At 39.7% G+C, this 19134-nt stretch overlaps 1 protein-coding gene and 1 long non-coding RNA gene across 9 annotated transcripts in view; both read left to right on the top strand.

Annotated features, from left to right (window-relative positions):
• The window catches only part of IPCEF1 (interaction protein for cytohesin exchange factors 1), a 180556-nt gene that overhangs the window by 37121 nt on the left and 124301 nt on the right, over positions 1 to 19134 (top strand). The gene's annotated exons all lie outside the window — the stretch shown is intronic.
• Positions 1828 to 17842, top strand: LOC131515074 (uncharacterized). Its single transcript, XR_009263415.1, has 2 exons — positions 1828 to 5675; positions 5903 to 17842. It is a non-coding gene; the product is annotated as an uncharacterized LOC131515074 (long non-coding RNA).

Raw genomic sequence — 19134 nt, 5'->3', positions numbered from 1 at the left:
TATTGTTGATTTTAGCCATTCTGACAGGTGTGAGGTGATATCTTATAATATTGATTTGTATTTCTCTGATGATGAGTGATGTTGAGCATATAGTTTATATGTTTACATGTTTGTAGGAATTTATCCATTTCCTCCATGTTGTCTAATTTGTTGGCATATAACTTTTTATAATATACTTTTATAATTGTTTGTATTTCTGTGGTGTTGGTTGTTATTTTTCCTTTCTCATTGGTGATTTTATTTATTTTGGTCCTTTCTATTTTCTTTTTGATAAATCTGGCCAGAGGTTTATCAATTTTATTAGTTTTTTCCAAAGAACAAGCTCTGGTTTCATTGATCTGTTCGATAGTTTATTTTAGTTTTTATAACATTTAACTCTGCTCTAATCTTTATTATTTCATTATTCTATTTTGTGATTGGGATGTTAACGTCCCCTACTACTATTGTTTTATTAACAATTAGTTCCTTTATGTTTGTTATTACTTTTTTAATGTATTTGGGTGTTCTCATTTTATGTGCATAAATATTTACAGTTGTTAGATATTCTTGTTGAGTTGTCTCCTTTATGATTATATAATGCCCTTCTTTCTCTCTTTGTACAGTCTTTGTTTTGAAGTCTAGTTTGTCTGATCTAAGTATTGCTACTCAGGATTTCTTTTGACATCCACTTGCATGATAGACGTATCTCCATCCTACCACTTTAGCACAGAGCCAGATGTGGGACTTGATCTCACTAATTGAGAGACCATGACCTGAGCCAAAATCAAGAGTTGATTGCTTAACTGACTGAACCACCAGGTGCTCCTGCCCTCACTTTCAATCTGCAAGTGTCTTTAGGTCTAAAATGAATCTCTTGTAGGCAGCATATTGATGGGCATTGTTTTCAATTTATTCTGAACCTAAGTCTTTTGACTGGAGCATTTAGTTCAATTACATTCAAAATAATTATTGATAGGTATTTAGTGCCATTTTATTACTTGTTTTTTCATTGCTTCTGGAAATTTTCTCTTTTTTTTGTCTTTGTCATTTTTGGTCTCTCCTTTGCATTCAAAGAGTTCTCTTTAAAAACAAAACAAAACAAAACAAAAAACCAAAACAAAACAAAAGAGTCCCATTTAATATTTCTTGCAGGTCTGGTTTAGTGGTCATGAACTCCTTTAGTTTTTATTTGTCTGGAAAACTCTTTATCTCTCCTCCTATTCTGAATGATAGCCTTGTTGGATAGAGTATTCTTGGTTGCAGCTTTTCCCCCTTTAGCACTTTGAATATATCATGCCACTCCCTTCTGGTTTGTCAAGTTTCTGTTGAGAAATCTCCAGCTAGTCTTATGGCTTTTCCCTTATAAATTAAGGACTTCTTTTGTCTTTCTGCTTTTAAGAATTTTTCTTTATCATTAAATTTTGCAAATTTAATTGCAATATGACTTGGTGTTGGGCTGCTTTGTTGATTTTGATGGGTGTTCTCTGTGCCTCCTGGATCTGGATATCTGTTTCCTCCCCCAGATTAGGGAAGTTTTCTGCTATTATTTCTTGAAATAAATATTCTTCCCCCTTTACTCTCTCCTCTTCTGGGACTCCTGTAATACAAATGTCATTATGTTTGATGGAGTCACTGAGTTCCCTAAGTCTATTCTTGTGTCGCATAATTCTTCTTTCTCTCTTTTGTTCAGCATCATTGTTTTTCATTATTTTGTCTTCTAGGTCACAAATTCATTCCTCTGCTTTATCCAGCCTACTGTTCATTGCATCAAGCATGCTTCCAATCTTGTTTATTGCATCCTCCATCGTTGACTGAATCTCTTTTAACTCTTCTATCACTGTGGTAAGGGTCTCATTGATGTCTTCTATTCTTTTCTCAAGCCCAGTGAGTATTCTTATGATTATTGCTTTAAGTTCTCCATCAGGCATGTTATTTATATTTGTTTTGCTTAGGTCTCTGACCATGGCCTTATCTTGTTCTTTCATTTGGGATAAATTGCTCCATCTTGACATTTTGTCTAAGTCTCTACCTTCTACTGTGTGTTAGAAAAGCCAGTTATCTCTCCTGCTCCGGAAAGTAATGGCCTTATGAAGAAGAGGTCAAGTAGTTCCCAGGGCTTGGTGCTTCAGGGAGTATCTCTGGTGTGTGCTACATGCGCTCTGCTATTGTGTTTTGGCTCCTCTCTCCTTCAGGCCAGTTGTCTGCAGAGGCTCTCTTTGCCTGCTGAGGGCAGTGTTTGGTCCCTGACCTGAATGTGGTGAGTTTTAATTAGGTGTGCTGTGGTCTGCTTGTGAAATGAGACCTGATAGCAACTCCACCAGAACTGAGGCCCTGCAGAACTCTCTGGTTGGGATATGTGGTGTAGGCAGAGGTTTGTGCTGGTCTCATGGGGGAGAAGCCTGCGGCACTCGGACTGAAGCCAGCTTGTCTGAGGAGGGCAGTCCTAGCAGAGTACAGGGGGCTTGGGCATGGTGTAAGCAAGTTAGGCAGCCAGGATTGGTGCTGTACTGCTTCTTGCAGGTGGGTCTGTGTTTACACTGAAGGGCCAGAAAGAGAAATGGTGCCATCTATTTCCTTTGTTCCCAGAAAGTCACCTTCACAAACATTGCTTCTTAGGGACATACTTGGAGAAGAGTGAATATTCTCCTCCTGTGTACCCAGGCCTTCTTCAGATCTGCCCTTTCCATGCTGTCTGCCCCTGGGTTTTTTGCCTGGCCTCTCTCTAGCAGTGCAGTGCCTTCTGGGCTGTATGCCAACCAAGCCTCCTGACCTTTAAAACTCCAGGCTGTAAGCCTCACTGATTGCAAGAACTCATGAAATTCAGTCTGTCTCGTTTTCTAAGCCAGTGGCTTTGAGGAAATATTTTCCCTGTGCATTTCCCTGTGTCCTTCTCTCTCTCTCTCTTTCTCTCTCTCGTGCCCTTCTTCATGATCATGGCTCCCTCCCCTCCACAGCACCTGCAATCCATTTTTCCCCTAAACCATGTATCCACACTCCCTCCCTTCTTTGATGTGGCCTCTTCTCTCCTGTTAGTTGTGGAGCTTGTTCTGTCAGTCTGCAGGTCAATTTCCGGGGTCTTTAGGATGATGTGAAAGTTACCTTGTGTTCTTGGGGTGAGATGAGCCTGTCTGCCTACTCTACCATCATCCTTCCTCCCCTCACTGTTTGACCTTTGCGAGCTTCAGATTTGTCTCACATAAAATGGGTTCATTGTGAGGATCACATAAGCACATGTGAAAGTGCTTAGAATAGAGCTGGTGGGTGTCCCATAGTATTCATCCCCCTGCCTCTTTCTTGCCATGTAAGTGCTTTCCTCAGAGGAGCTGATAAAGTTTGGTGTGTTGATCCTGAGAGCTTTCTGACAGATGGACGTCACAAACCATCTTTGGGTGTTAGTTTCTTGACTGCAAAAAAAAAGGGGGGGGGGATTGCGCTGCACTGTTGGACAGTAACTGAAGGCCTTTTATTTTTTTACTCTAAAATGTTATGGTTTTAAGGAATTGAAGGAATTTTAAGGAATTGAGAAGGTAAGGAAGGGGATTCTCAATAAAGATACAGTATTACTAAAATATTATAAAATATGAGAAAACAAGCACCGATGGGGCTAATTTTACTTCCATGGAGAGTTTCCTAGAATTAGATCACAAGAGTCAGGTAGACCATAAGAGTCCTTCACAAGGGGGAAGAAGGAAGTTGGGGGTGATTTCATTGGTTGCAAAGGAAAGCTAGAGGTAGAGAACTGTTATTGATTTTTTTAAACCAGTGAGATGTCATTTTTGTGAAAGATTATTCTGATAAGTATATATAGGATGGACACTCGCAGAAAGAGGCAGAAGGCAGAAATTTAGAGAGAAGCATAAAGATAGGTGAGCCTAGTGATTATCGTGGAAATGGAAAAATTCCTGGAGAGGAATGCACAGGAGAAAATTACCACGGGGGTGAAGGAGAAGGGAGGTCTAAACTGCAAGGCAAGTGTGATGAACCAGGCTGTTTAGCTGCAGCTTTTTTTTCCTTTCCTAAGAAAGACACCTGGCTGAATAAACATTGATATAGAGAGAGCTGAGTGGACAGCCGGAGGCACCAGCCTTCTCACTTATTTTCCTATGATTTAAAATAGACAGACTATTTTAGGCATAGCAGACTGACTCTGTCTAGAAATGCAGATGAAGATTTGTTTCCTTTCCTAAATTGAAGATATGGTTGGAAATTTCCCAGGTTAATGTTATGAACCAGGTGTGGTGGTAGGAGGTCAGTGGAAAGCCATGGGTAGGTCACGTCTATGGATTTGGTCATCTTTGCTTCCTGTTTTTCAGGACCTCTGGCTTCTGATCCAAATTTTATGATACCAGACTAGGAATCTCCTAATATATGCAAACTTTTAGTCAAGATATCTAAATAGTGATTCATGCTTTTACTTATCTATTAAATGTTTGCAGATGTCCTAGGTAATGGGCTAAGAGTTGGGAATACAATGGTGCATGGGATGCCAACCCTCCCTTCTAGAAACTCCTGGTCTGAGGGCTGACAGGCGTGTTCATGCACATGTTCATAAGACACCGTGAAAAGCGCTCTCATACAGCTATATTCCAAATCTGACCGGGACTCAGGAAGAGTTACTGAAGATAAGAACTATGTATTTTGAAGGCCATCTATCTATCTGGGCGCCACAAAGTCAATAAACGGGAAAGTAAAGGAACATGGCAAAGGATAGGAAACAAATAGTGCTTACGCATATACTTAAATGCCCGACACTACCTGGGTAAATGTTTGGAAATTATGTCATTTCATCCTCACAAGCACCGTGGGTCCCAAGTTATATTATATTCACTTTACAGATGAAAACACTGCGACTTGAGAAAAACTGGTTTCCACAAAGCTCCATAGCTAGTTGGAGGCAGAAGCAGGATCTCAATATATGTCCACAGCATTTCCACCACATTGTGTGGTTACAACTAAATGAGACAAATAAAGGCTCAGGTGAAAGAGGAAGTGGGAACACTTGGTTTTGCTGCCTCTGTGAAAATGTGGATATGACTCAGAGATTTCAGACACTGGGACCTGGTGGTTTGGGTTGTCAAGGTCTGTAAATGTTTCAGTTACTGAATTCAGGATGCTAACTCAACAACAGAAGCTTGCTGTCAGTCAGAAACCAGGATAAGCTTTGTTTTGAGTTCGTATAGAGACAAGTATCTGGAACAATGAGACCTCTCTGGGTGATTTTCACAGAAAAGCAAGTAGTATTGAATCTCACTTATTTGGAAGTTATGCTACAATCTCACACATCTAGCTCTCATCAAGGAATCAGCAAATAAGTGAAACTCTGTGAATACTCAAATAGATGTCATAAACAACAAACACATCTCATGTATTGTACTTTTTATTCAATTCAAAATGTTCAAGCCCTCTATCTATTCATTATAGCGTATCTGGTTTCCAAATCTACTTTGAGGGTAAAAGTAATGTCTGACAAGAAAGCATTAGACAAAAATAGAAGAAGCAGCTTCAAGAATGCAAAGATCTCAGCATCAGTTCAGATAATGGTCAAAGACCCCTGTATAGATCCTGGAAATGATAAGGAAATTACCCTTGTAATATGCCCATGTAAGAAAGCAGATGTTCTCAGTGTTGACCCTGAGTCATTAGTATAAGATTAAGCTAATTTCAGGCTACTTTTCCAAGTATGTAGGGGGTATACAGTACATTTATAATACATTCAATTTTTTTTTTAATGTTTATTTATTTTTGAGACAGAGAGGGACAGAGCATGAACGGGGGAGGGGCAGAGAGAGAGGGAGACACAGAATCCGAAACAGGCTCCAGGCTCTGAGCGGTCAGCACAGAGCCCGACGCGGGGCTCGAACCCAAGGACCGCGAGATCGTGACCTGAGCCGAAGTCGGCCGCTTAACCGACTGAGCCACCCAGGCGCCCCTATAATACATTCAGTTGTCTAAGATAACTAACATGAAAAAGGTGTTGCTGGAAAGGATAAGAAGTCAGCCGTCTGAAAAACTGATCAGTTACACAAAGTGATGTATACTCAGAGGATTTTAGATAATCGGGTGCCTTATTCATTTATAAACTCCAATTTCCAACTACATCTTTCACTGGAATAGGGCAGGTGGCCCATGGATAATATCCTTCTGATGGCCCAGAGGAGAGAGGAAGAAACTCCACTGTCCCCCAGATCCACCATACCTCCTTACTCTGGGTTCCTGATGGAGTTGCAGTGTGGTGGGGAGGGGGAATTTCCCTAATTGGTCCATAATCCCTTAATGATCTTAGATCCATGGACATGGGAAGTGGGGGCAAAGGCCTTTGCCCATGGCCTTTTGGGGGTGGTCTTACCACATGTATACCCTTCCCCTCAACAAACCCACACAGACACGCATACTTCTTTGTACCTCATTGTGAATGTCACAACAGTAACTAAAAATAATTCTGAAGTGTGTGTTAAGTAATCCTACTGACAGCCTTTTGTTTTACTTCCTTATTCTTGCCCTATTCCAATTGTGCTAAAAGTGCCAAGGTGTCTGGTAAAAATTCAAAAGAGGGTTGACATGCAAGGGAGGAAAAAAATGAAAGGAAGGGCCTCAGGTAATTTGCAAAATAGATAATGAGTCTTTACATGATTGAGTCAAAGGTACTGCTTCTTAGTAGAGGTTTTAAATGTTAAATCAATTGTTTTTTTTTCTCTCTTAGCAACTGAAATGCTGACCCAAAGTTTCACAGAGCTGTTATATGTTTTTTCAGAAGTTGCAAGTGCAGACCTAAAAAAAGGGGGGCTGACTCTGACCTTATCTTGTCAAGGGAATAGGAAGACCCAGGCAACTTCTATTATTCCCTTTTACTGAAAAAACGATGTCGCTGTTTTCCAATCAAGGGAAACCAGCATTACCTAATTATGGCACAGATCTCAGTGAGGTATCTGCACACATTCTGTAAAGATGCTACCTAAATACAGTTTGTGTTTGTCAGTTTTAAATTCTTTTATACCCTGGACACCCTTGGTCATCTTAGGAAGCCTATGGACCCCTTCTCAGAGTACTGTATTTAAATGTATGAAGCAAAATACAAAGAGTTACAAGGAAACCAAATATATAAAAATATGATTACAAAAAAAATTGTGATATAGTAATAATATGTGTGTCTTTACCAATGCATTAATTAACGTGATCTAACAGCACGTCTAGTGACATTTGAAGGTGATGATGAGTGTAAGTGATATTTTCAGAGAGCTGCAACAACCCACATGGGCGATGGGGACACCTGGGATTTCTACCGGAAACAAATTCACAGGTACTGCTAATACTTCCGTGGTTTGTTGCCAATATTTATATTTGAAGGAAATGTTCAATTTCACTGAGGGATCAGTGAAAATGAAGATCAGTTTCCCCATCTAAGCGTATAGACTCCCTGAATTCTGTCCACGGATCCTCTGGAGGGTCTACAAGCCCTAAGATAAAAACCCCTGGACCACGTCAATCCTTTTCATAGGTTTATGAGCATGGCTGAGATAAATTGAATTTCTTCAAGTAAATATTTTTATATAATTCCAAATGCAGTACTGAACGTTTGGTTTTTTTACTTCTCAAATGGAAATGCCTTCATTCATTTATTCAATCCTATTCTTCCTTACAATCTGCCTTGTTTGTTAAAGGATTTGAGGCAACTTCCATAAATGCATACAGCAAAATAGAATACGATTACCAGTAAGTGGATGAGAGAGAAGGAACAGAAGAAAAGTTTGTGTGAAAAGTTAAGAGGTGTCTCCCAGGGAAGTTAAGGTGGGAAAGTGTATGTGGGAAGGCTCTAGATCTTTGTACTAGAGTACAATGACATATTGATTCTAAGTTCCATGATAAGCAATTCAAAGGGTAAGAGACAATTAGTTATAGACTCATGATCACATCTCCTGTAAAATAAAATGAGATGCCCCACTTTCTGGCTACTGAAACTAAAGAGAAATTTCTTCCATAGACCTTGTCTCATAATGACTGTCATAGTCAGCTTGAGTGGCTATAGCGAAAAACCATAGACTAAATCGCCTAAACAACAGACATTTATTTCTCACAGTTCTGGAGGTGGGACGTCCTAGATCAGGGTGCCCAGATGGTCAGGTTCTGGTGACACCTCTCTATCCAGCTTGCAGATGGCCATCTTGCTGCTTTGTCTTCCTAGGGAGGAGAGAGTGTGCTCTCTTGTCTCTTCTTCTCTAGGAGGACTAAGCCCATTATGAGGTCTACACGCTTGTGACCCATTTACCTCTGAAAGGCCCATCTCAAAACATCTTCATACTGGGGGCTGAGAGCTTTAAACTATGAATTTTGAGGGGAACTCAATTCAGTCCATAGCGATGATACAGTGTGTAATGAAATTAATAGTACTTTTAAAAGCTTCCTTTATTTCTTTGGGCTGTCTCTTATCATTTCTCAGTGTAAATCAATGACATATGTTTCTGCTGGCCCAGCTTAATATAGAAATGGATTGAAAAATATCTAGTGTAGGGGTGCCTGAGTGGCCCAGTTGGTTGAGCATCCAGCTCTTGATTTCTGTTCAAGTCACGATCCCAGAGTTGTGGGATCGAGCCTGTCATTGGGCTCCTTGCTGGGCATGGGGCCTGCTTGAGATTCTCTCTCTCTTTGTCTCTCTCTCTCTCTCCCTCTGCCCCTCTCCCCACTCACTCACATGCTCTCTCTCTCTCTAAAACAAAAAAAATTTTTTTAACTCTAGTGTAGTTTTTAATACCATTTTGGAGGTATAAAGTATCATTATGACTTTTTTTGGTAGCACCCCCTTGGAGGTACTTATTCTTGAAATGCAGATTATTCATTTTTACATGTCACAGACCAATTTGAGAGTCTGAGGAGAGCTACAAATACAGACACACATTAAATTCTGCCTACCATTTTAAGGAATCACAGACCTCTTAAAGCCTCAGCACTTTGAGTAGTAAATAACTCTGGGATATAGAGTAATGGATATGCCTTTAGGCATATTATATAAGTGCTGCTTATTGTAACTGAGTGTTTGACATGGGTTGAGAACCAGCCAGTTGGGTTTAAGGCTCTTGGCAAGCAGGGGAATGCAGCTCTTCTATGCGCAGATTAACCAAATGCTTCCCCAGCTTGGAGAACAAGAAACCTGCAGGCACGTTTAACAACACAACATACAATGCTAATATTTCAAGGTTGGAGGGATGCCTGGATCAGAGACAGCCTCAAATCTTGTGCCTGAAATTCTCATGCTCCTTGGAGGACATCACAAATCTCTGATGACCACGATGGCATCTATATACCCTCTAAGGAGATGACCACCCAAATGTGGGTACAGCTTCCAGGCCCCTCCCCAACCTCCTCCACCACCACCTCGTCATTTGCCAGAGTCCATCTGAGACCAAGCTCTCCTGTGAGGAATTGGATTGCCGGGGTGGATCTAGACTGTGTGGGGCCTGAATCTTATACAACTTGGAGAGTCTTCTGTGGGAGAAATAATACAAAATTACAAAGAGAGAGTTGTGAGAAACTTAATATTTAAGAGACAGACAGAAATGAGAATAAATTTCAGATTTTAAAAAGCTGACAAAATACCAAAAGCGACACATTATTCAGAAAAATAAGATAATTTTAAAATTACCTATCTGACATATCTTAAAACACATTCTCCTACATTTTTGGCTGTGGGATATTTGGCTGCTTCTTCATATAATGATTTTGTAAAGACATTTTGTCTAGAGAACATAGAAAATAGAACGTAGAACATAGAAAATCCAGTCTGTCATCTAGCATGAGTTGATCAGAATTGTTCTGTTTTGTTTTTGTTTTTTTGTTTTTGATTGATTGTTTAGAAAACCTCTGGCTTCCCAGTTGATTACTGGGAATGTAAGTTTTAGGATTTCTGTCTTATGTTTCTTTCAGCTATGAGCTTTACAATTTGGAAGAATTCTCATAAACTTGTTTCTGGTTCTGTGCATTAGAAGCCTTATTTGTCTCCACCTTCCATAGACACAGGGAGACAAGGGACTAGTTTATACTGTAATATGACCTCTGGCCCTGAGCCAGCATGTCACCATACCAGGGGAATTGGCCAGTGGGAAGTAGAGTGTTCCTGGAAGTTATCACCATACTTGAACTACTAGTAATAACTATACATGGAAGAGAGTATGAGCAACATAAGTATATCCCATTAACTACAAAACGAGTATGTCCATCTCTAGAAATGCCTGCTCTCAGCACTGGTAGGCCACAGCTCACCCTCATGAGAGTTTTTTCACTTTCCTCTCTCTCAGCCCACTCAAAAGACTGCCTCCATGAGGCTGCAGCCGTCTTTATAGCACCTCCATAGAGTCCTCTAGTAAGATTCCTTAGGGTATAGGCTCACGAGAGCAAGGCCAAGACAGAAAAGAAGAGGGACATTTTCTTACCGTGTCTCAGAGTCCAAATCTTTCCAAGTTTTTTGACACTGGGAATGTATACTCTCTTCTGGAAAGACTCCATTCCCAATTGCAGAATAATCTTACCGTAGGTTCCAATAAGACAAATACCTTAGAACATACCAGTCTAAGAGCAGCATGAGAAAAGGCTACTTGGAACAGTTTGGGATTTATTTCCATTCATAGATACGAGGGTATTTAAGGCCACAGACACATGCATCACAATATGACTACAGTGATTTTTATGACGGAAAATTTAAGCCTGATAGGACCGTACGCTCATTTCAACTATAAAACGCAGTATAGCACACATGGAATATTTTAACTGATTAATATAACTTTCTGGCAAATGCCCCAAGGTAACTGGCTGTAAAATATATGCTTTGGAAAGTGGCTGAGTTAACTTATTTTATAGTTTTACTGATTACAAGCCAGTTAAATGTGGAGTTAAGTGTAACAAAGAAATTTACTTTGGGTTTAGAATAGTTGGTCTGTAGCTCTTCTTTTCAGGGTTCAAGTACCAAGGTAACTTCTCCAAAGCCAGCTAGGGTTTAACACTCCTGGCTGGCAACCATAAAAGCTATTGTTTTTGAATATAATAATTATAATTGTATTACCTATGGAAGGGGAGTGTCTGTTGATTTCATCAAAAAGCAGAATAAATTGCTAAGGTACATGAAATGTCTGCTTCTTCAAAGCCCACGGGAAGTACAGTGTTTATTTGTTTGAATATATTTTGGATGGGATGTATCTACTTTGCTTGCTTGTTAAAGAAAAAAAATCCATTTCTCTCAATGCCTACATTCAAATAAATTGAAAACAAAAATGTTCAGAGATTCAGAATAAGTGAGAATCCTCTTAGTATAATGATTTAACCTAAAATTTCCTCTTTTTTGGTCTTTATCCACAAAGAGGCCAAACCTGCATTTTATTTTTAATGGAGATGGAGAGAATCTGTCCTTTCCTTCTGGAAGGAGATGTGAACACCATATACAGTAGTGGGAAACATTTCCTCCTTTGTACACAAGGGCTCAGAAAATGAGCGATGAGGTGGTGGACTGGATGTGGTAATATGTCTATGTTAGCTTCAAATGGTTTATAACAATTCTAAAAATGGGTTTTCATTTTCTGTGTACTAATCCAATGATGGATCTTATAGATTATTTAGGCATAGAATGTCTGAATTTTGGAAAAATAAATTAGATAAAATAAATTAGAGGAAGGATATAGAGTCCCAATTTCTAAAGAGTTTTTTTTTAAGTCATAGAACTCTTTCTTTGGAGACAAGTATGCTCTGGAGTCCAAGGTGAAACCAACAAGTGCAGAGACGTCCATCCTGCCCAGGCACTCAGCAGCCCTTCCCGAGGCTCTTCTTTTGCCCACACAGAACTGTCACGTGGTTGGGCACAGAGCACATACCCAACTTCATGAAGCACTTGCTGGGGACTGACTATTCAGAGTTTCAGGAGGCTAACCATTGATGACAGCATTTTAAGTCATGGATGAGTCACAACCTTTCTGTGATATTTGCTGAGAGCTTCTGGGTGAAGTACCCCAACAAATAGAAATACAGGTGTCCTTTATTCCTTTGATATTGTGTGTGTGTGTATGTGTGTGTGTGTGTGTGTGTGTGTGTGTGTGTGAGAGAGAGAGAGAGAGAGAGAGAGAGAGAGGGAGAGAGAAAGAATGGAGGGAAGGAGGGAGAGAGGAGAAAAGGAGAAATGTTGATGCTGGTGATCTAAATAGGAGTTGCTCGTACTCCATTGAAAGGAGAGGAGACCCTTAACAGTTTTTCATTTTTTAAAGGAAGGCTACTCTCCACTTCCTTTGCTTTCTTTTGGGTTTGCATCATTTTTCAGTTGAATTAACTTGGCACATTCTCAACAAATAAAAATGTCCTCTTGATTTGAGATTATATAATTGATTATATAATAACTCATGAAGTGTTTGGGAAGTTAAAGTTAAGCGGCTGGCTTAAATTTAGCTTGAGTTATTATTAAGTTTTCTACAAACCAATTCTAAAAAGACACTTGAGGGACAACTTGAGAAATTGTTAAGGTGGTGTGTATGTGAAATATCACGCCAATATATTTTCTAATGTGTCCTTAAATTTTTTTAAGGAAATTATTTTAAGGTTCTCTAAAATTGGGCCGGATGATCCTGAATCTCATGCTTTCCTTTAACAGTGAATTTGAGGTAAACAATCTTTGCATTCTGCTGTTTATGTGGCTCTTTCCCTAAAAGCAAACACCTTTAAACCATGAAATATTTGAGGTTGCTCTGACCATTGAGCCTTAAAAATGTTACTGATCTTGTTCTCAAAGGCACTTTTGTGCTTTATGTGCTGGTTTTCAAACACTGAAAAGGTACATGTGGACTTTCAGATTATTCTGCACCCTAGGATCTCCTGCTCAACAACTGAGAGCAGAAAAGAATGCTCTTCAGAACATTACGGCTCATTAGGGTGCTGCCTAAAAATCTCATACATGCCTGACAAAGTTAGTGGAATGTCACGGCCTCTGCTGTGATTAAAGTTTCTAAATGTGTGTTGTCAAGCAGCTCAAATATTAGCTGTAATCCACATCCATGCCGAGCTCTACGATTAGGCCTTGTAGACAGAGAGCTATATGTACAGAATAACTCTGGTTGCGTTATAAATTTTCCAGATGAATGGAAAGAAAACGGGGCAGGAAATACACATTAAGAATGGGTGTCTCTGGGCTTTGAGATTATAGGTGATTTTCGTTTTTTAGTAACTTTTCCATTGCGTTTTAAAGTTTATAACAAGGCAGACAATTTTTTTTTTTCTGGTATCAAAAGTTTTATTTCTAAGAAGTGGAATAGATGCTGTAATTACTGGCAGAGCCAACCTTGTGGTAAGGACATGCTGAACACGGGTCCTGAAAATGTGCCTTCCGACAACACTCAATAGAAGACACCATTGTCAGACGTGCATATCAACTATGGGTTTAATCAAGCCATGGTGATGATCAAGAGGCAGCTCTAGGCAAGAAGGACCAAACAGCTAGAAATGTAGTGACTTTAGACCAATAGGGAAGAGAAGAGAAGGGGAAAGATGTACTGTGTAATAAACATTTAGCATCTGCAGGCTACTCCTGCAGCTACTCCTCCCTCCCACCACAGGAAGTTGGGCGTGGGCAGCTCCTGTCAGTCTCTTTCTCTTTAGTGTGTTCTTTGCCTTTACCCAAAACTCGGGACACTGATATCCAGGCAAACAGCATTTTATGTGGAATACACACACAGTTTGGTCAGAGAGAGGTACAGAAGGAGAATTTTCCTCCCTGGAGGAAGTTGACACAGATGCGTCTCTACTCAGGGGAGTGCCTAGGGAAGGTGGCAGCACTTTGGGGGTGGACTAATAAGGTTAAAAGATGTGATTTTGGCCTCTGGGAGAAGCAGAGTAGGGAGTGGCAAAGCTCAGAAGTGAATTTTGTTCTTAGAATTCTCCTGCCTTCTTTATGTCCCCCTTCTGGGGCAGCTCCCTTCCCGGCCTCATGCCGCTTTCTGGCGGTCAAAGTCCCTACAATAATACACCCTTGAAATTCCTCACCCCCGCGGCCTCCTTTCCTTCAACTTCCTCTTCGTCCTTTTCTTGTTCCCAGTGCTTTGACTTCATCGTCATCAAATGTATCACAGAGCTCACAGTATATCAAGGGTCAAACGTGGATAAGTTTGAGAGTCATGCATTTTGCCTCCTACGCGTAGCTAATAATTTGGAATAATTCATATTTGTTTGTTATAGTTTATAATTATTCCAAATTATTGAAAGTAACACTTTCTTGAACCGCGTCCGGGTGAGAGTCGGCCAGCAAGATCGGTGAGGTTAGGCTGCAGCCAGCCCACTGCTAATGCGCACGCGCGTCAAAGCAGGTGGCCTCGCGCAGGCAGAGAGCGCTGGGTGAGCAGCTGGACCGCTTCAGAAAGGACTCGGGCTGAATCAGGTGCACCGCACGGGGTCCCAAGCCCTGGGGAAGAGGGGCTACACTTTTCCGCAGTTGAGATTTAGACATTACGCACGTGACTGAAGCCCGGGTCCCTAAAAGGAGCTGGACGGGGAGAGCCTTGGGAACCCTGGTAAAAGCCTAGATGGGTGAGGAAGTCTGGCCGCGTGGCAGGAAGCGTTGCTCTGGCCTTGACCCGCCATAGCCCCCCTCTCTCTTCTAGAGTGTCTGTGGATTCCTAAGGGCGAGAGCTGTGGCCAAAGGAAGGCATGTATCACTGTGGAGAGTCCTCGTCAAAGTAATGGTCAGAAACAGGGGCACCAGGGTGGCTCAGTGAGTTAAGTGTCCCACTTCGGCTCAGGTCATGATCTCCCGGTCTGTCAGTCCCAAGTCGGACTCTGTGCTGACAACTTTCGATTCTGTATCTCCCCCTCTCTCTGCCCCTCCTCGGCTCACGCTCTGTCTCTCTCTCTCTCAAAAATAAACAAAAAAAAAATTTTTTTTTTTAAAAAGTAATGGTCAGAAACAGGTGTGTGTGTGTGTGGGGGGGGTGGTGGTCTGGCAGAGGTTGGGGGCTCACAGCAGCCACCTGTGAGCAGGAAACACCAGCCAGAGCAGAAGTCTTCATCTGTAAAATGGGAATAAAACCAGGACCAGCTTCATTGGGGTTGTTGTGAAAACGAAATGATCATACAGCATTTAGCACATGCCTGCACAAATTGAGTAACAATCAGCGTCCAGTAAGTGTTGCCTATTTTTATCTTCATCGTTGTTTCTGGGAGATCCCTTCTCCTTACTTATTTTCAAGTGGTTATGTAAGTTGATTTTATGTGATCCAATGTAATGAATTTTGGCTGTGTTTTTGTTTTTAAGCAGAGAAATTGCTTCCCAGGATGTATTAGAAAAAGGTTAGATTAAACCTTAGGCTGATTGAACTTGAGCAAAGTTTTAAAAATAATTGTGGCATCTCCAAGTTGAATTTTTACCGAATAAAAAAACCGGCAGCAATGTCATTTTTTGCTCCAGGAAGATCGTGAGAATAACTAATAACACTTGGTGGAGGTTAATATAGTATTGAAAGTAGTAATTTTAACAATTTTGAACTCATTTTCAAAGACATAATTGGAATAATTTTCAGTAGACATCAGTCTTTGTTTGGGAGGAAATTACAGTGATTAAATTAACTGCAGGCAGCCTCTCATTGTTATTTGAAGATAATAGTCTGTTGAGGATTGGTGGAAAAAAATGAATGATACATGTTCTATTAAAGACTGTATAGCTGAAGAAATTTTCATCACTCGTTCTGTCTGGCTACAATTTATGTACTGAAGCCATAATTGTCAGATGCAACTTCCTTTACTGTATTTGGCCTAGAACACTAATCCAAATGAAGAATGAGAATAATGCTTTTCCTAGGATTAAAATATAGATTTTTCTTTTAAGGAGATGAATAATATGCCAGTTCACAAGAAAATAATATGCTTGCAGAACTCTGTACAAGTTGAAAAAAAAAAAGAGATTTATTCCTTCGTTAAGTATTTTCAGGTTTCTGTCTCTGCTTCCATATGAAATTGAACACTGGACAAAGACAGTAATATCACAACCACTATTTAGGCATTTGAAATTACTCTTTTACTTTGGAATGAGGCATTCAGATCACTGAGTGCTGATAAATTGTCCCTGGATGAAAGAGTAAGTGGACCTTGATCTGTCGTCTCAGCTTCAGGCTCCTTGGAGGTGGCAAAGTGGCTTTCATCAGTGGAAGATGTCGCCCAGCTTCCTCAAGGTCTTTCCAATCTCCGTATGATTTAGATAGTATGTCTGAGGGTAAATACCACCCAGATAGACCTGGTGGTCTGAGTGTAATACCACCCAGGCACCTTCCCTGGACATGAGTGATACTGCTTTTTAAATTTCGGTATTACTATAAAAGTTGTCTGGCTTTTACTCCCATGACAACCCGTGACTCAGAAGAAAACCTGTTTGTGTTCTTTCTGGCTGGAATGTCTACTTAAGGATCTATGCATTGGTTGTGAATCAAATTACATATACTGATAACCAAAACTTTTCTTAATTTGATCCTAAACTAAACAATATTGGGACTGTGTGGTCCAAAAGTAAAAGGAAAATTAAAAAGTAATTAATTTCATATGCTTAGAAGTTCTTGTCCCAATACTGATTACTATGCTATGAGACAATGCTGTTTTCATGTGTTGGGAAGCAGAAGGAATTGACAAAAAGTAAATAAATAAAGTCTTGCCCTGGGGAGAAAAGAAGAGCTGGTGAATTACCAGTTGCACCAAACGCAGACATAAAAGTGAACAAAAGCCAATTACTTGGCATTCAATACAGCTAACATTCATCTCCTTTTATATTGTTTCTGACTTGATTATTGTAATTTCAAATCACAATAGTTAGAAAATGTTTTGATAAGGCATAATATTACATTGCCTTGTAATTTAACATAGTAGAACTGTAAGGTACAAAGTTAGGACAATGGCGAATGCAGGTTGTAAAAGAGAAAAATTGTCTAGATTTATTTGGTATGAAAGCACAGGGCTTCTTACTGAGGATGAGATTTACAGTATGACTATGCTTAAATTTTGGCCACAGATATAGTCTTCGTAGTTCTATAAACTTGGATACATTTTCATTCAAACAGAAAAGGTGATTAAAAATACCTACCTAGTGGAGTTGTGCAAATTGAGTAAATGAATCCATGTCAAAGCGTTTTGTAAATTGCAAACTGTGACACTAATTTACTTTGCAGGAGACAATCATGAAGTGTTATTGATTGAAAGAAAATATTAATCCAACCTATTTTGTACTTTTTCTAATGTATAAAAAGAAGAAAAGCATTCCAACTTCACATGTGTGCCTCTGCTAAAATTGTCACCTGAATGTAATTGTGAGGAGACAATTAGATAAACTTAATTTGAGGGACATTACACAAAAAATAACTGGTGTGGACTCTACAAAAGTGTCAATTGTCAAAGACAAAGGAAATATATACATATGACAATATATACAATAGTGATCCTTGATTGAATCCTGGATTTAAAATAAAATATAATAAATACCCAGACTGAGACAATTGGGAAAATATGAACTGCATATTAGATAATAATATCACATCAAACTTCCTGTGTGTTTATTATTTTGTAATTATGGTGTAGGATATTTGTTCTTAGGAGGTACATACTAAAGTTGTGCTTTTTAGTTTTTATTTAAATTCCAGTTAGTTAATGGGGCGCCTGGGTGGCTCAGTCAGTTAAGCGTCTGACTTGGGCTCAGGTCATGATCTCGTGGTTCATGAGTTCAAGCCCCGCGTCAGGCTCTGGGCTGATGGCTCAGAGCCTGGAGCCTGTTTCAGATTCTGTGTCTCCCTCTCTCTCTGACCCTCCCCCGTTCATGGTCTGTCTCTCTCTGTCTCAAAAATAAATACACATTAAAAAAAAATTAAAAAAAAATTCTAGTTAGTTAACGTACACTGTGATGTTAGTTTCAGGTATACAATATAGTGATTCAACACTTCCTTTACATCACCCGGTGCTCATCTCATCACAAGTGCACTCCTTAATATCCATCACTTATTTAACCCATCCCCCCAACCATCTCCCTTTGGTAACTATCATTTTGTTCTCTAGAGTTAAGATTTGTTTCTTGGTTTGCCTCCCCTGTCTCTTTTTTCCCCCTCTTTGTTTGCTTTGTTTCTTAAATTCCACATATGAGTGAAATCATAGGGTATTTGTTTTTCTCTGACTTACTTCGCTTAGTTAATACTCTCTAGCTCCATCCATGTCATTCCAAATGGCAAGATTTCATTCTTTTTTATGGCTGAGTAGCATTCCATCACACACACACACACACACACACACAGACACACACACCACCTCTTCCGCTTGGGTTGTTTCATCTCACACACACACACACACACACACACACACACACACATATCACCTCTTTTGCTTGAGTTGTTTCCATAATTTGGCTATCGTAGATAAAGCTGCTATAAAACATTGGGGTATATGTATCCCTTTGGGTTAGTAATTTAGTATTCTTTGGATAAACACCCAGTAGTGCAATTGCTGATTCATAGGGTAGTTAGATTTCTAACTTTTTGAGGAACTTTCATACTGTTTTCCAGAGTGGCTGCACCAGTTTGCATTCCCATCAACAGTGCAAAACAGTTCCCTTTTCTCCACATCCTTGACAACACCTATTGTTTCTTGTGTTGTTGATTTTAGCCATTCTGACAGGTTTGGGGTGATAGCCAGGCTAGAGTTCTTAGGGATGAACCATCTTTGTAAGTAATTCTCAAATGGTTTGGTAAAATATTTACATATATAGACAGAGAAATAAAGCAAATGTGGCAAAATGATAATCACTCTGGAATCTAGTGAAGGCTTTCCAGGTGTTCATTGTTAAATATTCCCACAGCTTTTCTGTAGTTTAAAATTTTTTTCAAAATGAAAACTTGGAGGAAAATTTATAAAGTTAAAAAACCTAAATCCTCAAAACACTTGAGTCATTAAAAAACAGATCTTCCTGAAATATATCTGTCCTTTACAGATCATGTTTTTCTACCATCTCATCGTACTGTGAGATATAAATATATAGGCTTAAAAAAGAAGAATCTTGCAGCAAAAGTGGTGCTTGAAGGAAATTTATAGAATGGAATGCATATATTAGAAAAGAAGAAAGATCTAAAATCAATAACCTAAGTTTCCATTTTGGGAATTTAGAAGAACAAATTAAGTCCA

The sequence above is a fragment of the Neofelis nebulosa genome, chromosome 6, assembly GCF_028018385.1.
Source record: "Neofelis nebulosa isolate mNeoNeb1 chromosome 6, mNeoNeb1.pri, whole genome shotgun sequence".
In the NCBI taxonomy this organism is placed as follows: Eukaryota; Metazoa; Chordata; class Mammalia; order Carnivora; family Felidae; genus Neofelis; species Neofelis nebulosa.
The sequence above is the reverse complement of the archived record's forward strand: the minus strand, read 5'-3'. Positions and strand labels throughout refer to the sequence as shown.